Raw genomic sequence first — 21,549 nt, forward strand, 5'->3', positions numbered from 1 at the left:
TTCTCCTCCTCTCACCCCCCTGTCCCTGCCAGCTAGCATCAAAAAACACAAACGCACACAACAATAACACCAAAGCACGTGAGGCGAGGGAACCCCGTAAAAGAGAGCCATGGGTGAAGTGAATAGAAACCTCTGCATCGCTTCTATTCATCCCTCGGTACTGAATGCTGCCGCTCACAAAGACCCATTGGTTCACGCCTCACTGTGCTTCAAACTGCTGATTCAGTCCACAGGACTCTGTGGTCCCCTCTCTCTCTGTTTGTCGACCTTTTTCTCTTTCTGTCTGTCTCTCTTGCTCACTCTGCCTCCCCCCCCCCCCCACTCTCTCTCTCTCTCTCTCTCTCTCTCTCAATTCAATTTCAATTCAAGGGCCTTTACTGGCATGGGAAACATGTGTTAACATTGCCAAAGCAAGTGAAGTAGATAATATACAAAAGGGAAATAAACAATATAAATGAACAGTAAACATTACACTCACAGAAGTTCCATATGAATAAAGACATTACAAATGTCATATTATATCTATATATAGTGTCGTAAAGATTTAAAAATGGTTAAAGTACAAAATAGAAAATAAATCAACATAAATATGAACATAAATATGATTTCACCATTTACAATGGTGTTTGTTCTTCACTGGTTGCCCTTTTCTTGTGGCAACAGTTCACACATTTTGCTGCTGTGATGGCACACTGAGGTATTTCACCCAGTAGATATGGGAGTTTATCAAAATTGGGTTTGTTTTGGGAATTCTTTGTGGGTCTGTGTAATCTGAGGGAAATGTGTGTCTCTATGGTCATACATTGGGCAGGAGGTTAGGAAGTGCAGCTCAGTTTCCACCTCATTTTGTGGGCAGTGTGCACATAGCCTGTCTTCTCTTGAGAGCCATGTCTGCCTATGGCAGCCTTTCTCAATAGCAAAGCTATGCTCACTGAGTCTGTACATAGTCAAAGCTTTCCTTAATTTTGGGTCAGTCTCTCTCTCACCCACTCTATCTCTCTCTCTGGCTCTTGTCCCCATTCTGGCCCTCAGCCTCCCCTTCTCTCTCTCTCTGTTACTTGTTGTGAATGTGTTGGTCAATACCACTGTGTTACAGGCCAGAGAGGCTGAGTCAACACTTTTGAATGACCACATGACCGCAGAGAGCGAGAGAGATAGAGAGAGAGAGAAAGAGAATGTGGGGAAAGAAAGAGAGAGAGAATGTGGGGAAAGAAAGAGAGAGAGAATGTGGGGAAAGAAAGGGAGAGAGAGAGAGAGAGAGAGAGAGAGAGAGAGAATGTAGGGAAAGAAAGAGAGAGAGAATGTGGGGAAAGAAAGAGTGAGAGAGAGAATGTGGGGAGAGAAAGAGTGAGAGAGAGAATGTGGGGAAAGAAAGAGTGAGAGAGAGAATGTGGGGAGAGAAAGAGTGAGAGAGAGAATGTGGGGAAAGGAAGAAAGAGAGAGAGAGAGAGAGAGAATGTGGGGAAAGAAAGAGTGAGAGAGAATGTGGGGAGAGAAAGAGTGTGAAAGATGAACAAAGAGAGAGGAAGAGACAGCAAGACAGTGGATGTGTCTTCAGAAATCTAGCTGTGAGGGGCTAGATGAGGTCAGACTGAAACGTTCCTTTTACCTCTCTCTCTCTCTCTCTCTCTCTCTCTCTCTCTCTCTCTCTCTCTCTCTCTCTCTCTCTCTCTCTCTCTCTCTCTCTCTCTCTCTCTCTCTCTCTCTCTCTCTCTCTCTCTCTCTCTCTCTCTCTCTCTCTCTCTCTCTCTCTCTCTCTCTCTCTCTCTCTCTCATACAGTGCCACTTTATGATAACAGATGAATGCATTCCATTTGGCATGTTGGCAATATCATAAATGGAGAACTCATGAGAGAGAGTAGAAACCGACCAGACAGTCATTTCCATTCACATTAGAAGTGAGAAAATAAATTAATGTTTGAGAGCAAGCCGATAACATTCCAAGTATTTGAGGAAAGAGAGGATGTTGTGTATGAAATGTGGACTGAAAAAATATCCAGCACAAAGAAGCAGGGACCTACAGTACTGTATGTTAACAGTATGGAGCTACAGTACTGTATGTTAACAGTATGGAACTACAGTACTGTATGTTGACAGTATGGAGCTATATATAGTACTGTATGTTAACAGTATGGAACTACAGTACTGTATGTTAACAGTGTGGAGCTATATATAGTACTGTATGTTAACAGTATGGAACTACAGTACTGTATGTTGACAGTATGGAACTACAGTACTAGTATGGAGCTACGTACTGTATGTTAACAGTATGGAGCTATATATAGTACTGTATGTTAACAGTATGGAGCTACAGTACTGTATGTTAACAGTGTGGAGCTATATATAGTACTGTATGTTAACAGTATGGAACTACAGTACTGTATGTTGACAGTATAGAACTACAGTACTGTATGTTGACAGTATGGAGCTATATATAGTACTGTATGTTAACAGTATGGAACTACAGTACTGTATGTTAACAGTGTGGAGCTATATATAGTACTGTATGTTGACAGTGTGGAACTACAATACTGTATGTTGACAGTATGGAACTACAGTACTAGTATGGAGCTACGGTACTGTATGTTAACAGTATGGAACTACAATACTGTATGTTGACAGTATGGAACTACAATACTGTATGTTGACAGTATGGAACTACAGTACTAGTATGGAGCTACGGTACTGTATGTTAACAGTATGGAACTACAATACTGTATGTTGACAGTATGGAACTACAGTACTAGTATGGAGCTACGGTACTGTATGTTAACAGTATGGAACTACAATACTGTATGTTGACAGTATGGAGCTACAGTACTGTATGTTAACAGTATGGAGCTACGGTACTGTATGTTAACAGTGTGGAACTACAGTACTGTATGTTGACAGTATGAAGCTACAATACTGTATGTTGACAGTATGGAGCTATATATAGTACTGTATTTTAACAGTGTGGAACTACAGTACTGTATGTTAACAGTATGGAACTATATATAGTACTGTATGTTGACAGTATGGAGCTATATATAGTACTGTATGTTAACATTATGGAACTACAGTACTGTATGTTGACAGTATGGAGCTACAGTACCGTATGTTGACAGTGTGGAGCTATATATAGTACTGTCTGTTGACAGTATGGAACTACAATACTGCATGTTGACAGTATGGAGCTATATATAGTACTGTATGTTGACAGTATAGAGCTACAGTACTGTATGTTGACAGTATGGAACTACAGTACTGTATGTTGACAGTATGGAGCTACAATACTGTATGTTGACAGTAAATAGCTACAGTACTGTATGTTGACAGTGTGAAACTACAGTACTGTATGTTGACAGTATGGAGCTATATATAGTACTGTATGTTGACAGTGTGAAACTACAGTACTGTATGTTAACAGTGTGGAGCTACAATAATGTATGTTTACAGTATGGTGCTACAATACCATATGTTAACAATATAGAGCTACAGTACTGTATGTTGACAGTATGGAGCTACAGTACTGTATGTTAACAATATAGAGCTACAGTAATGTATGTTAACAATATAGAGCTACAGTAATGTATGTTAACAATATAAAGCTACAGTAATGTATGTTAACAATATAGAGCTACAGTAATGTATGTTGACAGTATGGAGCTACAGTAATGTATGTTAACAATATAGAGCTACAGTAATGTATGTTAACAATATAGAGCTACAGTAATGTATGTTAACAATATAGAGCTACAGTAATGTATGTTAACAATATAGAGCTACAGTAATGTATGTTGACAGTGTGGAACTACAGTACCGTATGTTGACAGTGTGGAGCTACAATACTGTATGTTAACAATATAGAGCTACAGTAATGTATGTTAACAATATAGAGCTACAGTAATGTATGTTAACAATATAGAGCTACAGTAATGTATGTTGACAGCGTGGAGCTACAATACTGTATGTTGACAGTGTGGAGCTACAGTACCGTATGTTGACAGTGTGGAGCTACAATACTGTGTGTTGACAGTATGGAGCTACAGTACTGTGTGTTACTGCATAACTTACCGGAGAAGATCCAGTCTACTCCACTCTCCTCTTCAAGAATCTATCCTCCTCTTAATCACTGTTCTTCTTCAACCTGAAAAACAGGGGAAATAAATATAGTCTTAGATTTCAGTATTCACATACCACTAGCTATATGACCTCTTCCCCTTTCCACCAAACAGAACACCGCTTTACCAATCTAGTCTCTTCCCAGAGTGTCACGACTCCTACCGAAGGTGGCTCCCCTTCCTGTTCGGGTGGCGCTCAACGGTCGTCGTCACCGGCCTACTAGCTGCCACTGATCCCTTTCCCCCTTTCTGTTTATTGGTTTCACCCGTTTTGTGTGTAGGCTGATAAGTCGGGCTACGTTAGCCAGTAGGCCCGCCTGCTCTTTGTGTGGGATTGGTTGTGTGTAGGCTGATAAGTCGGGCTATGTTAGCCAGTAGGCTAAGTAGGATTGTTTTGTGTTGCTACTGGGCACGTTTGAGGTTGACGTGTTTTTTGTTCGTGGGCTTTTCTCCGGACTGTTTGAGTCCCCGTGTTTGGGGCATTTGTTTTGTGTGCGCCCTGTGTTTCGTGGGGTGGCTTATGTTCGCCGTGTGTGCAGTTAAAAGCACTACCCTGTACTCTCTGATTCCTGCACCTGACTTCGCACCCACTACGCCCAGAGCGATACACAGAGCCGCTGTGAGTCTGACAAACGAGACTATTACCAACCAAATAACAAATCTATTACCCTCCTGGGGATGTTTCACAGTGAAATAGTTTTTCAACGGTATGCATATTCGTGACACAGTTCCGTAATTCCCCTCTCTATGTCTTGTATATCTGAGGGGGAGGCACTCTCTATGTCTCATATATCTATAAACCAGTAATCATCTCTCATGTTGTCTGCCTTGGACCCCATCTCAGTCACACCATAGTTTACAGACTAGGGACTGGTTTCCCAAAAGCATCTAAAGCAGGGATGGGCGACTCCAGTCCTCAGGGGCCAGAGTGCTGTCACCCTTTGTCCCCATTTCTTGCAAACACAGCTGATTAAACTAATTGTATACTAAACTGAATATCATGATTAGTTGATTATTGGAGTCAGGTGTGTTTGCTGGGGCTGGGGAAAAAGGGTGACATCAATCAGACCCCCGAGGACTGGAGTTGCCCATCCCTGATCTAAAGGCTAAGTTCATCTTAAGCATTTCCCTGTTAGTCTACACATGTTTCTTACAAAGCATGTGACATATAACATTGTATTTGATATTGATTTAGAACCATAAAGATGAACTGACTCCTACCATGCCGGGAACAGGATGTTGCTTTTGTCTAGAATACAAAGCGTATATTTTTACACAGTGTAGTACAGCCTAATCTTTCGTAAACCATTGAGGTTCCCACTGTGAAATGGACTTGAAACAGTCCAACTGTGCAAGGAAGGAGTGAAAACAGCTCATATCTGAGGTATGTATGTAGGTATGTATGTATGTATGTCAAATCAAATCAAATGTATTTATAAAGCCCTTCTTACATCAGCTGATATCTCAAAGTGCTGTACAGAAACTCAGCCTAAAACCCCAAACAACAAGCAATGCAGGTGTAGAAGCACGGTGGCTAGGAAAAACTCACTAGAAAGGCCAAAACCTATGAAGAAACCTAGAGAGGAACCAGGCTATGAGGGGTGGCCAGTCCTCTTCTGACTGTGCCGGGTGGAGATTATAACAGAACATGGCCAAGATGTTCAAATGTTCATAGATGACCAGCATGGTCAAATAATAATAATCACAGGCAGAACAGTTGTCGAGGGTGCAACAAGTCAGCACCTCAGGAGTAAATGTCAGTTGGCTTTTCATAGCCCATCATTAAGAGTATCTCTACCGCTCCTGCTGTCTCTAGAGAGTTGAAAACAGCTGTCTGGGACAGGTAGCACGTATGTATATACAGTGCATTCGGAAGGTATTCAGACCTCTTGACCTCTTATTCTAAAATGGATAAAAACATTATCCTTATCAATCTACACACAATACCCCCCCCCCCCCCCCCAAAAAAAAAAATGTAAAAACTGTTTTTCAGAAATGTAATTGAAAAAATTTATATAACAAAATTATATAGACAGGTGTGTGCCTTTCCAAATCATGTCCAATCAATTGAATTTACCACAGGTGGACTCCAGTCAAGTTGTAGAAACATCTCAAGGATGATCAATGGAAACAGGATGTACCTACTTATGTAAATAAGGTATTTCTGTTTTTTACATTTTCAAAGGAAATGGTTTTATTTAATTCATTTTAGAATCAGGCTGTAACGTAACAAAATGTGGAAAAACTCAAGGGGTCTGAATACTTGGTGTGAGTGTGTGTATGGTGTGAGTGTGTGTGTGGTGTGAGTGTGTGTGTATATGTGTGTATGGTGTGTGAGTGTGTATATGTGTGAGTGTGTGTGTGGTGTGAGTGTGTGTGTGTGGTGTGAGTGTGTGTGTATATGTGTGAGTGTGTATGGTGTGTGAGTGTGTGTGGTGTGAGTGTGTGTGTATATGTGTGAGTGTGTATGGTGTGTGAGTGTGTAAATGTGTGAGGCTAGCTACGTAACCGAAGGCTTTTCTGAGACTCAAGGGCTTCTCTCCAAATAACTATGTCAAGGTAAACACTAAGACACTCACTGGAATCCATATCCAAAATGATTGAAGAAGCCAATCCAATTTTGTTCCAGCAAAGCATATCGATATCAAAGAGCTGCAGAGACCCCGTGGTGATACACCGCCGTTCGTTACGCCCGGGCAAACATACACTATACGTATACAAAGGTATGTGGACACCCTTTCAAATGAGTGGATTCGCTTATTTCAGCCACACCCGTTGCTGACAGGTGTATAAAAATTGAGCACACAGCCATGCAATCTCCATAGACAAACTTTGGCAGTAGAATGTCCTTAGTGAGGAGCACAGTGACTTTCAACGTGGCACCGTCATAGGATGCCATCTTCCCAACAAGTCAGTTCATCTGTAAGTGCTGTTATTGTGAAGTGGAAACGTCTAGGAGCAACAACGGCTCAACCCAAAGTGGTAGGGAACAGAAGCTCACAAAACGGGGACCGCCTGAGGGCTGAAGCGTGTAAAAATCGTCTGTCCTCAGATTGCAACACTCACCACCGAGTTCCAAACTGCCTCTGGAAGCAACGTCAGCACAAGAACTGTTCGTCGGAAGCTTAATGAAATGAGTTTCCAGTCACACACAAGCCTAAGATCACCATGCGCAATGCCAAGCGTCACCTGGAGTGGTGTAACGCTCGAGCACTGGAAATGCGTTCACTGGAGTGAAGAATCACAGGTGTCCACATACTTTTGGTCATGTAGTATAGCTACACACTGTTTTCTACCACATTTCCATGAGATAAATGGTAATAGGAAAGTAAACATGAAACATTTAGCCTCCTTTAAAAATATATATAATCTACAGTACCCCTTATTGTAGGAAAGCATATGTATTAAATCCTATGAGATTGTTTTACTTTGTCTGTCTTGGCTGTATGAGATACCTTCGCGTAGTACTATGTGTGGTAGGTAGGAGCTTATGGATCCACCATTTATAAGTCATGATTATGAGTGTCATGGACTCATCTAACCTTCATTAATAATCATATAACAACCTCTGAATCCACTGAACCACGGAATCTCAGAGCTTGAAATAAATATTCAAAACATCACAATTAACCTTTTTTCTTTGTCATTCTGTCAGGCAGACCAACAGCCCCATAATACAGACAGGCAGACAGACAGGCAGACAGACAGAGAGGTTGGCAGGCGGCTAGCTAGCAGACCTGGGTTCAGTACCAGTATTTGATCTGTGTTTGATTGAGCTTTAAACTGAACGACAGCCAGACCGGCAGCTTTAGGCTAGACAGACACCACACAACACCCAGCTGACCTCAGGTCTGTCTCTCCACCACCACCGCTGCCACGGTGTTTGAGACGGAGCTGAAGGTAAGTGGAACAGAAATAGCAGAGACAGACAGACAGACAGACAGACAGACAGACAGACAGACAGACAGACAGACAGACAGACAGACAGACAGGACAGTGGGGGATAGGAGGAGTGGGTACAAAGGAGGACTAGTGGGCTACAAAATGTTTCATAGGGAGAGGCACAATGCATAGTATACTCCTGTGCCAAAAGCACTCTGTTGGGAAGAGAGTGGTGCTAGCAGCACTTCCAAGGGAGAAACACAATGCCTGGAGTAGTTCAGAGCATAAACCACACTGTTCCCATTTTAAATCACTCCCCCAAACTGCAACAACATTCTGCCATTATCCTACCAGCATGCAATCACTGTGTGAACTGAATGGCAATAACTAAGACACCACTTTTTTTTTGTTCTACATGGGAAATCTGTGTGCCAGAAGCACCCACTCAAACTCTCTCCCACTTCAGTTCTAAACCTCCTAAACACCGCATTACCATATTCCCACCATCCTGCTTTTACACTACCTGCAGAAGAGCAATTACTATGACACCAGCTCTCTCTCTCTCTCTCGTTCGTGGGCTCTCTCTGCCTCGCATGAGAATGCATACTCAACTGCAATAAGGGTAGTGCCAGAGAGGAAGACAAAGATGCAGAGAGAGAGGCAGAGAGAGACAGAGACAGACAGAGAGAGAGAGACAGAGAGAGAGACAAAGAGAGAGGCAGAGAGAGATACAGAAAGAGAGAGAGAGAGAGATACCGAAATATAGAGAGACAGAACAAGAGAGAGATAGAGAGAGAGAGATAGAGAGGCAGAGAGAGACGCAGAGAGAGAGAGAGGACTCAATTTGGCACAACGGCCTGCTATACAAATTGATGGAAAGTGGTGTTAGGGGAAAAACATACAACATTATAAAATCCATGTACACAAACAACAAGTGTGCGTTTAAAATTGGCAGAAAACACACATTTCTTTCCACAGGGCCGTGGGGTGAGACAGGGATGCAGGTTAAGCCCCACCCTCTTCAACATACAGTGCCTTGCGAAAGTATTCGGCCCCCGTGAACTTTGCGACCTTTTGCCACATTTCAGGCTTCAAACATAAAGATATAAAACTGTATTTTTCTTGTGAAGAATCAACAACAAGTGGGACACAATCACGAAGTGGAACGACATTTATTGGATATTTCAAACTTTTTTAACAAATCAAAAACTGAAAAATTGGGCGTGCAAAATTATTCAGCCCCTTTACTTTCAGTGCAGCAAACTTTCTCCAGAAGTTCAGTGAGGATCTCTGAATGATCCAATGTTGACCTAAATGACTAATGATGATAAATACAAGGAGAAGACTGATCAGAGATGCAGCCAAGAGGCCCATGATCACTCTGGATGAACTGCAGAGATCTACAGCTGAGGTGGGAGACTCTGTCCATAGGACAACAATCAGTCAGTCGTATATTGCACAAATCTGGCCTTTATGGAAGAGTGGCAAGAAGAAAGCCATTTCTTAAAGATATCCATAAAAAGTGTTGTTTAAAGTTTGCCACAAGCCACCTGGGAGACACACCAAACATGTGGAAGAAGGTGCTCTGGTCAGATTAAACCAAAATTGAACTTTTTGGCAACAATGCAAAACGTTATGTTTGGCGTAAAAGCAACACAGCTGAACACACCATCCCCACTGTCAAACATGGTGGTGGCAGCATCATGGTTTGGGCCTGCTTTTCTTCAGCAGGGACAGGGAAGATGGTTAAAATTGATGGGAAGATGGATGGAGCCAAATACAGGACCATTCTGGAAGAAAACCTGATGGAGTCTGCAAAAGACCTGAGACTGGGACGGAGATTTGTCTTCCAACAAGACAATGATCCAAAACATAAAGCAAAATCTACAATGGAATGGTTCAAAAATAAACATATCCAGGTGTTAGAATGGCCAAGTCAAAGTCCAGACCTGAATCCAATCGAGAATCTGTGGAAAGAACTGAAAACTGCTGTTCACAAATGCTCTCCATCCAACCTCACTGAGCTCGAGCTGTTTTGCAAGGAGGAATGGGAAAAAATGTCAGTCTCTCGATGTGCAAAACTGATAGAGACATACCCCAAGCGACTTACAGCTGTAATCGCAGCAAAAGGTGGCGCTACAAAGTATTAACTTAAGGGGGCTGAATAATTTTGCACACCCAATTTTTCAGTTTTTGATTTGTTAAAAAAGTTTGAAATATCCAATAAATGTCGTTCCACTTCATGATTGTGTCCCACTTGTTGTTGATTCTTCACAAAAAAATACAGTTTTATATCTTTATGTTTGAAGCCTGAAATGTGACAAAAGGTCGCAAAGTTCAAGGGGGCCGAATACTTTCGCAAGGCACTGTATATATCAACGAACTAGCGAGGGCACTAGAACGGTCTGCAGCACCCGGCCTCTCCCTACTAGGTGAGGCCAGGTGCATCCCTGTAGGCCCTCCCCAACCAAGGAGGGGCTACAGCAGCACCCTACTAGAATCTGTAGTCAAATGTCTACTGGTTGCTGATGGGCACTGAGAGTAAATCTCAGTAAGACAAAAATAAGGTAGCCTAGTCAAATAATTAACCGTTACTCTCTCACAGGAATTCCACTAACGGTCCGTATGTAGCCAAACGTAGCTGCTGCTTATGTTGGTATTTGTACTGATGGTGCAAAAGCCATGACAGGGAGACATAGTGGAGTGGTAACGCGCGTGAAAGCAGTTGCTCCCGACGCCACTTGGGTACACTGTAGCACCCACCGAGAGGCTCTTGCTGCCAAGGGAATGCCTGACAGCTTGAAAAACATTATGAACACTACAGTGAAAATGGTTAACTTTGTGAAAGTAAGGCACCTGAACTTTCGTGTATTTTCTGCATTATGCAATGATATGGGCAGCGACCATGTAACGCTTTTACAACTGGTTATCATGGGTCGCTGCCCATATCATTGCATAATGCAGAATGATTGACAAAAATAAATAAATTGAGAGACAAGTTAAACATTTTCTTTACTGACCATAATTATCACTTGTCTGACCGCTTGCATGTTGACAAGTTTCTCACACAACTCGCCTATCTGGGTGATGTTTTGTCTCAGCTGAAGGATCTGAATCTAGGATTACAGGGACTGTCCACAACTATATTCAATGTGCGGGACAAAATTGAGGCTATGATTAAGAAGTTGGAGCACTTCTCTGTCTGAATTAACAAGGACAACACACAGGTCGTTCCATCATTGTATGATTTTTTTGTGTGCAAATGAACTCAAGCTTACAGACAATGTCAAATGTGATATAGCGAAGCACCTGAGTGAGTTGGGTGCGCAATTACGCAGGTACTTTCCCGAAATGAATGACACAAACAACTGGATTCGTTATCCCTTTCATGCCCTGCCTCCAGTCCACTTACCGATATCTGAACAAGAAAGCCGCATCGAAATTGCAACAAGCGGTTCTGTGAAAATGTATTCAGAAGCCACTACCAGATTTCTGGATTGGTGCTGTGCTCAGAGTATCCTGCCTTGGCAAATCGCGATGTTAAGACACTGATGCCCTTTGCAACCACGTACCTATGTGAGAATGGATTCTCGGCCCTCACTTGCATGAAAACGTAATACAGGCACAGACTGTGTGTGGAAAATGATTTAAAACTGAGACTCTCTCCAATACAACCCAACATTGCAGAGTTATGTGCACCTTTCAAGCACACCCTTCTCATTAACCTGTGGTGAATTATTCACAATTGTCGATGAACGAATAAGGTTTTATATGTAAGATGGTTAAATAAAGAGCAAAATGATTGATTATTATTATGTTATTATTTGTGCCCTGGTTCCTATAAGAGCTCTTTGTCACTTCCCACAAACCGGGTTGTGACAAAAACTCACACCCATTCTTATGTTTAATAACCCTGGTGCTACAGGAGGTACGCAGCTGGAGGTTGAATATTTGAAGCGGTACGGGACTATAAAAAGTTTGGGAACCACTGCCGTAGAGCACACAAAAAACGATACATACCTCGGCCTAAACATCAGCGCCACAGGTAACTTCCACAAAGCTGTGAACGATCTGAGAGACAAGGCAAGAAGAGCCTTCTATGCCATCAAAAGGAACATCAAATTTGACATACCAATTAGGATCTGGCAAAAAAATACTTGAATCAGTTATAGAACCCATTGCCCTTTATGGTTGTGAGGTCTGAGGTCCGCTCACCAACCAAGAATTCACAAAATGGGACTCTGCATGCAGAATTCTGCAAAAAATATCCTCTGTGTACAACGTAAAACACCAAATAATGCATGCAGAGCAGAATTAGGTCGATACCCACTAATTATCAAAATCCAGAAAAGAGCTGTTAAATTCTACAACCACCTAAAAGGAAGCAATTCCCAAATCTTCCATAACAAAGCCATCACCTACAGAGAGATGAACCTGGAGAAGAGTCCCCTAAGTAAGCTGGTCCTGGGGCTCTGTTCACAAACACAAACAGACCCCACAGAGCCACAGGACATCAACACAATTACCTAACCAAACCATGAGAAAACAAAAAGATAATTACTTGACACATTGGAAAGAATTTACAAAAAAACAGAGCAAACTAGATGCTATTTGCCCCTCAACAGAGTGTACACAGTGGCAGAATACCTGACCATTGTGACTGACCCAAAATGAAGGAAATCTTTGACTATGTACAGACTCAGTGAGCATAGCCTTGCTATTGAGAAAGTCTGCCAAAGGCAGACCTGGCTCTCAAGAGAAGACAGGCTATGTGCACACTGCTCACAAAATGAGGTGGAAACTGAGCTGCACTTCCTAACCTCCTGCCAAATGTATGACCATAGAGACACATTTTCCTCAGATTACCCATACCCACAAAGAATTCGAAAACAAAACTAATTTTGATAAACTCCCATATCTATTGGGTAAAATACAATAACAGCAGCAAGATGTGTGACCTGTTGCCACAAGAAAAGGGCAACCAGTGAGGGAGAGAGAGACGCCACACTTTCTTAATGAGAGTGTTGTGTTAGTTTTTTTTCAAGGCAGTGTGTTTCCTAAAGATGTCGGATCTTAATTTTACCCCTTTTACATTGTATACAAACACAGCTGGAAGCAATGTTGGTATACAATGCACACTGTAATTACATTGTACATTGTGTAGGCTACACAACCAAGTCTCACAGTCTCATGTCAGATTTAGACGTCATCCATGTTTCTCGAACGTCAACTTTCGAAGTTATTACGAATGTCAAATTAAGGTTAGGTTTTAACTCAGATTTTTTTAAGGTTAGGGTTAAGTTTAGGCATTAACTCAGAATGGTTAAGGTTAGGGTTAAGTTTAGGCATTAACTCAGAATGGTTAAGGTAAGGTTTTGGGATAAGCTTCAAACCAAAATCTTAAAAAACCTTTATATTGCTGGATTCAAACACACAACCTTGGACACCAGAAGCAGATGCTTACACACATCCGCAACGCTTTAGCAAAAGCTAAACCTACTTGAAGGTAACAGCGCTCAATGTTGCCCCTAGTGGCCGGTTTCCACGTCATCTCCCAACGTCCTCAGACATGGATGGACGTCGAATACGGACTTGTATCACGGTGACCTGGCTGAGGCTACATGCAGGCTACAGACAGACAGACAGACACAGACAGACAGACAGACAGACAGGACCCTGGTAGTACTATTATCTACAGTTGAAGTCGGAAGTTTACGTACACCTTAGGCAAATACATTTAAACTCAGTTTCACAATTCCTGACATTTAATCCTAGTAAAAATTCCCTGTCTTAGGTCAGGTAGAATCACCACTTTATTTTAAGATTGTGAAATGTCAGAATAATAGTAGAGAGAATTATTTATTTCAGCTTTTATTTCTTTCATCACATTCCCAGCAGGTCAGAAGTTTACATACACTCAATTAGTATTTGGTAGCATTGCCTTTAAATGGTTTAACTTTGGTCAAACGTTTCGGGTAGCCTTCCACAAGCTTCCCACAATAAGTTGGGTGAATTTTGTCCCATTCCTCCTGACAGAGCTGGTGTAACTGAGTCAGGTTGGTAGGTCTCCTTGCTCACACACGCTTTTTCAGTTCTGCCGCCCACACATTTTCTATAGGCTTGAGGTCAGGGCTTTGTGATGGCCACTCCAATACCTTGACTTTGTTGTCCTTAAGCCATTTTGCCACAACTTTGGAAGTATGCTTGGGGTCATTGTCCATTTGGAAGACCCATTTGCGACCAAGCTTCAACTTCCTGACTGATGTTTTGAGATGTTGCTTCAATATATCCACATCATTTTCCTTTCCTCATGATGCCATCTATTTTGTGAAGTGCACCAGTCCCTCCTGCAGCAAAGCACCCCCACAACATGATGCTGCCACCCCCGTGCGTCACGGTTGGGATGGTGTTCTTCAGCTTGCAAGCCTCCCCCTTTTTCATCCAAACATAACGATGGTCATTATGGCCAAACAGTTCTATTTTTGTTTCATCAGACCAGAGGACATTTCTCCAAAAAAGTATGATTTTTGTCCCCATGGGCAGTTGCAAACCGTAGTCTGGCTTCTTATTGCGGTTTTGGAGCAGTGGGTTCTTCCTTGGTGAGCGGCCTTTCAGGTTAAATAAATAAATAAAAAATATGTCAATATAGGACTCGTTTTACTGTGGATATAGATACTTTTGTACCTGTTGACTCCAACATCACTCCAAGGTCCTTTGCTGTTCTTCTGGGATTGATTTGCACTTTCGTACCAAAGTACGTTCATCTCTAGGAGACAGAACGCATCTCCTTCCTGAGCGGTATGACAGCTGCGTTGTCCCATGGTGTTTATACTTGCATGCTATTGTTTGTACAGATGAACGTGGTACCTTCAGGCGTTTGGAAATTGCTCCCAAGGATGAACCAGACTTGTGGAGGTCTCCAATGTATTTTCTGAGGTCTTGCTGATTTCTTTTGGTTTTCCCATGATGTCAAGCAAAGAGGCAGTGAGTTTGAAGGTAGGCCTTGAAATACATCCACAGGTACACCTCCAATTGACTCAAACGATGTCAGAAGCTGCATTAGAGAGCGAGGTATCTGCTTCTTCACACTGATATTACTACTCTCATTAGAAACCCTGGAGTCTCAGTGCTGTAGTGTTGCAGACATGCTCTGAGAAGCTTCTAGTGGAAACAAATATATATATTGTGTTATTAAGCTACTGCATATTAAACAACAGTTGTCAATTAGTATGGCTGCATGTTGCAGCGATAGGACCTAGGCCTAGTGTGTGTTGCGAGAGAGGAAACAATTTTCATAGAAAACCCTGATCCCCCACATGGAGAGAAAGCGAACTGCTCTTTTTCAGGGACTCACAAATGTAAGGGATTTCTTCCATTGACGGAGAGGCGGACCAAAGCGCAGCGTGGTTATTTTGACTCATGTTTTAATAAATCACTTCACATGAACAAACTAACAAACTAACAAAAACAAGAAACGTGAAAACCCAAAACAGCCCTATCTGGTGCAAAACACAGAGACAGGAACAATCACCCACAAACACACAGTGAAACCCAGGCTACCTAAGTATGATTCTCAATCAGAGACAACTAATGACACCTGCCTCTGATTGAGAACCATACTAGGCCGAAACATAGAAATACCCAAATCATAGAAAAACAAACATAGACTGCCCACCCCAACTCACGCCCTGACCATACTAAATAATGACAAAACAAAAGGAAATAAAGGTCAGAACGTGACAACAAAGCTCATTTGAATTTAGTGATCCAGTAGGAAAATGTTCTGCGACAAAAGAGTGATCAAGTTAAGAATTGAATCTGCATCAAAGAACAACAGAGAGGAGATGAGATCAGACTGTGATCAGAGCGTGAAGAAGCAGATACCTCTCTCTCTCTAATACAATATCATTAGCAGCCTCCTCTCTCTCTCTCTAACACAGTATCATAATTAGCCTCCTCTCTCTCTCTCTAACACAGTATCATTACCAACCTCACCCCTCTCTCTCTAACACAGTACCATAATCAGCCTCCTCTCTCTCTCTAACACAGTATCATAATCAGCCCCCTCTCTCTCTCTAACACAGTATCATAATCAGCCTCCTCTCTCTCTCTTTAACACAGTACCATAATCAGCCTCCTCTCTCTCTCTAACACAGTATCATAATCAGCCTCCTCTCTCTCTCTCTAACACAGTATCATAATCAGCCTCCTCTCTCTCTCTCTCTCACTCTCTCTCTAACACAGTATCATTACCAGCCTCCTCTCTCTCTCTCTCTCACTCTCTCTCTAACACAGTATCATTACCAACCTCCCCACTCTCTCTAACACAGTATAATTACCAACCTCCTCTCTCTCTCTCTCTCTCTAACACAGTATCATAAATCAGCCTCCTCTCTCTCGCTCTAACACAGTATAATTACCAACCTCCCCCACCCCCTCTCTCTCTCTCTCTCTCTCTCTCTCTCTCTCTCTAACACAGTATCATAAATCAGCCTCCTCTCTCTCGCTCTAACAAAGTATCATTACCAACCTTCCCTCTCTCTCTCTAACACAGTACCATATTCAGCCTCCTCTCTTTCCTAACAGTATCATTACCAGCCAAAGAGGACGAGAAAGAATTGTATCCATCACACTTTCATTCATGAATTTACATTAAGGGAACGTGACTCCATAACTCAGAGCTACGAGTGTTTCTCTCCCACACTACCCTCCATCATCATCATAATAATAATGAGTTGATATTCAGCAACAACAACAAAAGAAAACAATGACATATTGATATGCTGCTTGTGGAAATCCAGGGTATTCAGAATCCTAATGACACCGTGAAAAACTCAGAGAAGAAAACATTATGCCAAGCACAGACCACTAACTCAAAGCATACAGAATGTACTCAAGCAATCTGTGTTTTCAATAGATGTTTTCAATAGATAGCATTACAGTTATATGGCCCCAAAGGCCCCACGAACCCGCTGAGGTTACATTACATTGACTCACTGCTGCTACTGTTTATCTATCCTGTTGCTTAGGCACTTTATTTCTAGATATATTTACATATCTAGCTCAAATATCTCGTACCCCTGCACATCGACTCGGTACGACTACATTTATTATTACGTGTTATTACTTTTCTATTATTTCTCTATTTTGTTTCTCTCTGTATTGTTGGGAAGGGCCCCGTAAGTAAACATTTTCACTGCTCGTCTACACCTGTTGTTTTACCAAGAATGTGAACAATAACATTAGATTTCACATTACCTGTCTCTCTGCTGCGGTCTGCAAGAACAACTCTTCCCAGAGAGTGTGTGTGTGTGTGTCCGATGTGTGTGTGTGTGTGTGAAAGAGCAAAGATCCCAGTGGCTGTGTATACGTCGTTGTGTGTGTCTGGTGGAACTAACACTGCTAGAGTAACAGTGAGAGCGAGGGGGCATGTTTCACAGACACACCCACCTCCGCCTCGCCTCCTCCTCCTCCTCAAACCTGTCCCCCTCCCTGACCCTCCTCCCTCCCTCCCTCCCTCCCTCCCTCCCTCCCTACCTCCCTCCTACTCTCACAGTGGGATTAAAACAACCCTTTGTCTCTCTACAATAGGGGTTAAACATTTCCTGGTATCAAATGAATGCTGCTAGAATACACTGAGTTGCAGGGTTTTTTAAGCCAATTCCTTTATCCTTTAAATTCTGGCAAAATATTTTTGGGATGAAACATCACACATGCCTGTCAGATAATTTGAAGACAAGAAGACAATATTCATGAATTTATCATGCAAAGCAAATGCCTCCCGAGTGGTGCAGCTGTCTAAGTCTTGAGGCGTCACTACAGAACCAGGTTCGATCCCAGGCTGTGTCACAACCGGCCGTGACCGGGAGTCCCATAAGGTGTCGCTCAATTGGCCCAGCGTTGTCTGGGTTAGGGGAGGGTTTGGCCGTGGGGGTTTACGTGGCTCATCGCACTCTAGCGACTCCTTGTGTTGGGCTGGGCGCCTGCAAGCTGGACTTCAGTTGTCAGTTGAACGGTGTTTCCTCTGACACATTGGTGTGACTGGTTTCCTGGTTAAGAGGGCAGGTATTAAGAAGAGCAGTTTGGCAGGTCATGTTAGGGAGGATGCATGACTCGACCTTCGCCTCTCCTGAGCCCGTTGGGGAGTTGCAGCAATGAGACAAGATCATAATTGGATATCACGAATTTGGGGAGAAAGAAATTAAATAAATGTTGGATGCACTGACAGTCAGTCAGTGCATATTTCTGTCACCAACCAACAGGAAACAGCTTCCTCAAATCCCCTCCTGTTGTTCTAGCTAACTGTAAAAGTACCTGCTATAGCTATACAGTACTTCAACAAGATAAAATAAAATAGCCAGAGGCAAAAACGAACAACTTCCTTCCATTCTAATCCAATCATCCTACCTGAAGACAGCCTACAGAGGAAGTGGTCACCTAAACTCAACAGATGGCCCATCCTATGACATCTAATCTACTTGATTTAGCCAACAGGAAGTTGATTCCCTACTCCTCTCACAGTGGTATTATTGCAGCCATTTATAAGAATAGGTTTGAAAAAGCCTTTTGAAGTTCGTTAGCTATGGTTGCAGCAGGCAACAATGGCAGGGAGCGCTCCCTTTGAAAGAGTCACTATTCTGTGTCCTCCCCAACCCAGAATAACACTCCTCCCTTCACAAAAGCAGTGAAAATGCAACATAATCTGTCTCAAAGCTCACTGTCCGACAGCCAGGAACAATGATTTCGGGTTCTGAACTGAAGTGAACAAATGGCGCCTATAATTTAGTTTTTCACCACCACTCTCACAACTCAACATCTCTCTCAAGTGATTACTCTCTATCTGTGTGTGTTTCTCTCTCTCAAGTGATTACTCTCTCTAAAGTGATTACACTCTCTCTCTCAAGTGATTACTCTCTATCTGTGTGTGTTTCTCTCTCTCAAGTGATTACTCTCTCTAAAGTGATTACACTCTCTCTCTCAAGTGATTACTCTCTATCTGTGTGTGTTTCTCTCTCTCAAGTGATTACTCTCTCTAAAGTGATTACACTCTCTCTCTCAAGTGATTACTCTCTATCTGTGTGTGTTTCTCTCTCTCAAGTGATTACTCTCTCTAAAGTGATTACACTCTCTCTCTCAAGTGATTACTCTCTATCTGTGTGTGTTTCTCTCTCTCAAGTGATTACTGTCTCTAAAGTGATTACTCTCTCTCAAGTGATTACTCTCTCTCAAGTGATTACTCTCTCTCTCTCAAGTGATTACTCTCTCTCTCAAGTGATTACTCACTCTCTCAAGTGATTACTCTCTCTCTCAAGTGATTACTCTCTCTCTCAAGTGATTACTCTCTCTCTCAAGTGATTACTCTCTATCTCTCTGTCTTTCTCTCTCTCTGTCTCAATTGATCACTCTCTTTCTCTCTCTCTGTATCGCTCTCTCTGTCTCTGTGTGTGTGTGTGTGTGTGTGTGTGTGTCTCTCTCTCTCTCTCTCTCTCTCTCTCTGTTCCTTTCTCTCTCCATTGTTGTTCCTAGCTTCTATGTTGGGTTAGGAGACGGCTATATTGGCTGGATAGTGGAAAGTGGATAGCCATAGGAATCCACTTCTCTATGGAGGGAGCATTGCCAATGGCTTCATTACCCGATCACTGTTGCATGTCATTGCTAACAGCATATCAGTTCTACCATATTCCCATATAACCATTAGCCTTCCGTTTTTCCCTGCTTCACCGCACTGGAATGTATCTGTACCCCATTATAAACTGGGTGGTTCGAGCCCTGAATGCTGATTGGCTGACAGCCATGGTATATCATTCCGTATATCACGGGTATGACAAAACATTTATTTTTACTGCTCTAATTACGTTGGTAACCAGTTTATAATAGCAATAAGGCACCTCGGAGGTTTGTGGTATATGGCCAATATACCACAGCTAAGGGCTGTGTCCAGGCACTCCGCGTTGCGTCGTGCATAAGAACAGCCCTTAGCCTTGGTATATTGGCCATATACCACACCACGCCTTGTTGCTTAATTATATTGTTTGATAATAGTACCCTGATGCTGCGGTAGGATTGCCTACAGGTTTTCACTGCTTCCCTGGTCATCAAGAAGAGATACAAAAGCAATGCACTGGAATGTAGAGCTATATACAGTATACCACTATGATTTATACCATATCTATAGCATATTTTATTATCTATACCATACGATCTCTTCCACATTTTACTTCACATTTCAAATAGCTTCATACTGCACTAGGACTGCCTGTAGGTTTCCATCGCGTCACTGATTATCAAGATATCTGAAACCAATGTTTGTATTGAAATGTAACAGTTTTATTACAAGTTCCTAACACACCATACATTTCCCTGTATATATTTTCCCAGAATCTCACTTCTCTGCATGGCATCCCATTAGCGTAGAATATTTTATAAATAAAAGCATTATTCATTCATTCCTGTGTCCAGAGTCTCCTGACAACTTTCAGAAAGATGATTGATAGTTGTGAGGTTTGGGTTGTGCTATGAAATGAATTGAAAGGCCATACTTCATTGAGTATATGCCTGGTGATTGAGCAGGTCTAATAGGCATTATGTCTGCACACTGACTCTGTTGAGCACAGACTCTGGGAGGACCCTGAAGGCCCATTGGCTCCCTGAGACTCACACTGTGTTGCCGTGGGCACCCTCCCTGGGCTTTGTCACAGAAGCAATGGAAGGACAATATTTCAATGGCAACTGGTGCATATTTCAATGGCAACTTTTAACAGAACAAAATTCAGGCATGCGATCGGGCAGGCTGGAGTCGTTTTAACAGGAATGATGTGTGTGGGGTGTGTGTGTGGGGTGTGTGTGGGGGGGTGCGCGCGCGTGCATGCCTGCGTTGGATAGAGGAGAGGTTTCCTATGGGGTTCTCTCTATTCAGAGTAGAGAATACGGGGCTTGGTTCTCTCAAGGGGATTGTAGCAGGGGGGGGGGCACTTGTTGAAATGCTTCAGTGTTGTCAATCGAAGACAGAATTAACAAGTGATTTAGGGATTCTTACCTCTCTTTTTAGATGAATTGTTGCTTCTTAAAACAGATTTTCTATGGTTGTTGCAGTGTTTATTTACATTGTACAAACAAACAGCGTAGTAAAATAACCACATAATGTAATCGTTTTAGATAGCTTTCCTCATAGAGCACTTGTGTTGTTAGTTAGATGTTTGCCATTTATATTACATCAAGTATTACTGAATTAACACCACATTAAAGCGATAAAACATACATTACTGTGTATCTCAAGGTGTAATCATACCCTTTTTTGTCTTATAAAGCTAACCCTTGTTAACTTTAGTTAAACTCTCCCCGTTCAATGACTATGGTGATGTCTAATTTCTACGATTGATGAATCCACTGTCAACAACAATCCCTCCAATGACAATAATTACCTTAGTTTGAGAAGGTTATCTGGTGAACAGTAATTGTCTGTACGTTGGCAGAAATGTCAGCTTTAGAATTACACACAGTTACACATAATTGATGACTTAGGGCTGTGGTTCGGCGCAGGAACGATGGGCAAGACAATGAGGTA

General features: G+C 42.3%; 1 protein-coding gene across 8 annotated transcripts in view; it reads right to left on the minus strand.

The window, feature by feature from the left end:
• LOC139375436 (neuronal cell adhesion molecule-like) overlaps positions 1–21,549 on the minus strand; it is a 139,850-nt gene that overhangs the window by 81,320 nt on the left and 36,981 nt on the right. For all 8 annotated transcript variants that reach the window (XM_071117276.1, XM_071117258.1, XM_071117283.1 and 5 more), the window contains exon 2: positions 4,057–4,129. The gene's annotated coding sequence lies outside the window, so the exon portion shown is untranslated. The remainder of the gene's footprint in view (positions 1–4,056; positions 4,130–21,549) is intronic.

This window comes from Oncorhynchus clarkii, chromosome 2 (genome assembly GCF_045791955.1).
Source record: "Oncorhynchus clarkii lewisi isolate Uvic-CL-2024 chromosome 2, UVic_Ocla_1.0, whole genome shotgun sequence".
Lineage (NCBI taxonomy): Eukaryota > Metazoa > Chordata > Actinopteri > Salmoniformes > Salmonidae > Oncorhynchus > Oncorhynchus clarkii.